General features: G+C 40.2%; 1 pseudogene; it reads right to left on the minus strand.

Annotated features, from left to right (window-relative positions):
• Positions 1-553: 553 nt before the first annotated feature.
• LOC126476200 (5S ribosomal RNA) lies at positions 554-671 on the minus strand (annotated as a pseudogene).
• Between the last annotated feature and the right edge of the window lie 3219 nt (positions 672-3890).

A 3890-nucleotide genomic window follows, 5' to 3' on the forward strand; every position in this document is an offset into this window, starting at 1 on the left:
TCTCCATAAAAATCTAAAGAAAAAAGTTCCAACGAACTGACCATGTGGCATTGCAACTAAGATGTGTGAAATACGTCGAAAGAAGTTTCCACAAAATCCTACTGAAACGTGTTAAGGTTTTGCGTAATATTTTATGTCGTTATGCAGACATCAAATATAATTATAAAAAGCAAAATAAAACTGAGGCCTGTACGCCCATATCTGGTTTTGACCACTTTGTCTGAGTAGGTGGACGAATAAAAATACGGGTTCATCTCTTAAAACACAGACCTCTGTCAAGCGACAACAGTCAATAGAGAGCAAATGTCATATTAATAAAGACTAGTTAAATGAGCTAAGAAAAATGTTCACACGAGCAGGCCATGAAGGTCCAGCAGTTCCGACCGGCCGCCGTGTCATCCTCAGCCCTCAGGCGTCACTGCATGCGGATGTGGAGGGGCATGCGGTCAGTGCACCTCTCTCCCAGCCTTACGTTAGTTTACGAGACCGGAGCCGCTACCTCTCCATTATGTAACTCCTCAGTTTGCCTTACAAGGGCTGAGTGCACCCCGCTTGCCAACAGCGCTCGGCAGACCGGATGGTCACCCATCCAAGTGCTAGCCCAGCCCGACAGCGTTTAATTTCGGTGATCTGACGGGAACCGGTGTTACCACTGCGGAAAGGTCGTTGGCTTTAATTACATGAGTTACAATCACTTAATTTGTATCAGATTTATAATCCATTGAAAGGAGAAAATATAAAAATGCAATAAATGAAGCAGGTGAAAGGAAATACAAACGTCTAAAAACGAGATCGACAGGAAGCGCAAAATGGCTAAGCAGGAACAGCTAGAGGACAAATGTAAGGACGCAGAAGCATATATCACTAAGGATAAAACAGATGATGCTTACAGGAAAATTAAAGAGACCTTTGGGGAAAAGAGAACCACCTGTATGAATACCAAGATCTCAGATGGAAAACCATTCCTAAGGAAAGAAGGGAAAGTAGAAAGGTGGAAGGAGTATATGAGCGGCTATAAAAGGGAGATGTACTTGGGGGCAATGTTATGGAAATGGAAGAGGACGTAGAGGAAGATGGAAAGTCAGATATAACACCGCGTGAAGAATTTGACAAATCACTGAAAGACTTAAGTCAAAACAAGGTCCCAGGAGTAGACAACTTTCCATTAGAGCTACTGATAGCTTTGGGAGAGTCAGCCATGACAAAACTCTTCCGCCTGGTGAGCAAGATGAATGAAACAGGCGAAATACCCTCAGACTTCAAGAAGCATATAATAATTCCAATTCCAAAGAAAGCAGGTGCAGGTGTTGACGGTTGTCAAATTATCGGACTATCAGTTTAATAAGTCACGGCTGCAAAATTCTAACACAGATTCATTACAGAATAATGGAAAAATTGGTAGAATCTGACCTCGGGGAAGATCAGTTTGGATACAGGAGAAATGTAGGAACACGCGAGGCAATCCTAACCCTACGACTTCTCATATAAGATAGATTAAGCAAAGGCAAGCCTACGTTTATAGCATTTTTAGACTTAGAAAAAGCTTTTGACAGTGTTGACTGGGATACTCTCTTTCAAATTTTAATCCTGGCAGGGGTAAAACACAGGGGGAGAAGGGCTATTTACAATTTATACAGAAACAGGTGGCAGTTATAAGAGTCACGGGGCACGAAAGGGAAGCAGCAGTTGAGAAGGGAGTGAGGCAGGGCTGTAGCCTATCCCCGATGTTATTCAATCTGTATATTGAGCAAACAGTAAAGAAAACGGAAGAAAAATTTGGAGAAGAAATAAAAACTTTGAGGTTTTCCGACGATATTGTAAATCTGCGAAAGACAGCAAAGGACTTGGAAGAGCAATTGAACGGAACGGGCAGTGTCTTGAAAGGAGGATATAAGATGAACATCAGCAAAAGCAAAACGATGGTAATGGAATTTAGTCGAATTAAATCAGGTGATGCTTAAGGACGTAGATTAGGAAATAAGACACTTAAATAGTAGATGAGTTTTTCTATTTGGGAAGCAAAGTAACTTATGATGGTCGAAGTAGCGAGGATATAAAATGCAGACTGGCGATGGCAACAAAAGCGTTTCTGAAGAAGAGAAATTATCAATATCGAGTACAGGTTGAAGTGTCAGGAGGTCCTTTCTGAAAGTTTTTGTATGGAGTGTAGCCACGTATGGAAGTGAAACATGGACGATAAACAGTTTAGACAAGAAGAGAATAGAAGCATTTGAAATGTGGTGCTACAGAAGAGTGCTGAGAATTAGATGGGTATATCACATAACTAAATGAGGAGGCACTGAATAGAATTGGGGAGAAGCAAAATTTGTGGCAGAATTGGGCAGAAGAAAAATTTGTGGCGCAACCTCACTAGAAGAAGGGATCTGTTGCTAGGACACATTCTGAGGCATCAATGGATCACAAATTCAGTACTGGGGGCAAGCGCGGGGCGTAAAAATCGTAGAGGGAGACCAAGAGACGAACACACTAAGCAGGTTCACTAGGATGTACATCGTGGTAGTTACTTGGAGATGAAGAGACTTGCACAGGATAGAGTAGCATGGAGAGCTGCATCAAAACAGTCTTTGTACTGAAGACCAGAACAACAACAGTCCAATCAAAGGCTCTGTATGTAATATTTTGTCGAAACAGTACGAATGCAACCAAAAGCAAAAAGTCAGTCCTCAACAATTAACTGCATATGTACGAAGTGAAGAGAGTTTTGTCATTGAAAGTCAATCTCACATGCAAATGTGCATGTAAGGCTCAACATTCAGCGGCATTTGTGGCGTCACAGCGAGACTGGACGAATTTTCCTCTGTTTCGAGAGAAATAGTTATTAAGTGACAGCATCAAGTACGCTCAAGTGAAAGTAAATTTTTAAATTTATCAGTACCAACACCTACTAAATTCAGAGAGGCATGAACCTTTTAACTAGTACTGAGATAAAAATGAGACTGTTAAGATGCTATAAGAGTACATACACGAGTAAAAAGCTCTCTTGTTCTCTTGCTACTAGGTCTCGGATGGAATTAGTTCTTTGTCGCTGATAAAAGTGAGTAGGATTTATGTGCGCAGACTGAATGCTCATTAAAGCATAAAAGATAAATAGCGCATTACGACTACGTTATTTGAAGATCCTCCTTCACTTTAGACAAAAAGACGAAATGGATTTCATTCATTAAAAGTGAGGAAATGAAATACGGAAGCTTTTCATTTGGTTCGTGATTATTTCAAAAGCCATTTTGGTTGTAATTACTATTTGCATATTACATTCACCAGAACAGGCAGTCATTTATTTTTGTTGAAGTCCAAAAACTTTCTGAGTGGAATTATTACGAAATTAAACTTCATTTCTTTTCGTGGTCAGTAAAATACCAAACTAATTGTTTCCAAGCTATGGGCAGTAGCTATTTTGCTGCTCAAAAGTAAATGAAAGTTAACAGTAATTATTATCATTCTTTACTTTTACGAAAGTAACTCAGATTAAACAAAAGAGCATAAGGTCCCAGTTTTCTTATAACGTTACCGCAAAAGATAAAGTTTCCATAACAGTTTTACCTAACATTACATGCTGTTGCGTATCATATACGTAATATAAAGCAAATTTCATGTAATTAAGGCATCAAAAATTGAAGGCTTCCACTGCCTTCACTAAACTCCCTGCACCATTCAAACACGCTCGTTGTGTTCATAAACACCGTTTTGATTCGCTAAAAAATTTCGGTAGCTGTTGTTCCTTCTGCGTGTAGGTAGCAGGTTACATCACGTGCCTCACACATTTTGCCGGAACGTCTTACCATCTTTCACGCAACTTGACACTACGACGTGAGTGTGCGTTTTAGAGTGTTCCTACCACGCTCACTCTGATCAGAGGATCCCCATCTACC

Source organism: Schistocerca serialis, chromosome 4, assembly GCF_023864345.2.
Source record: "Schistocerca serialis cubense isolate TAMUIC-IGC-003099 chromosome 4, iqSchSeri2.2, whole genome shotgun sequence".
NCBI lineage: Eukaryota > Metazoa > Arthropoda > Insecta > Orthoptera > Acrididae > Schistocerca > Schistocerca serialis.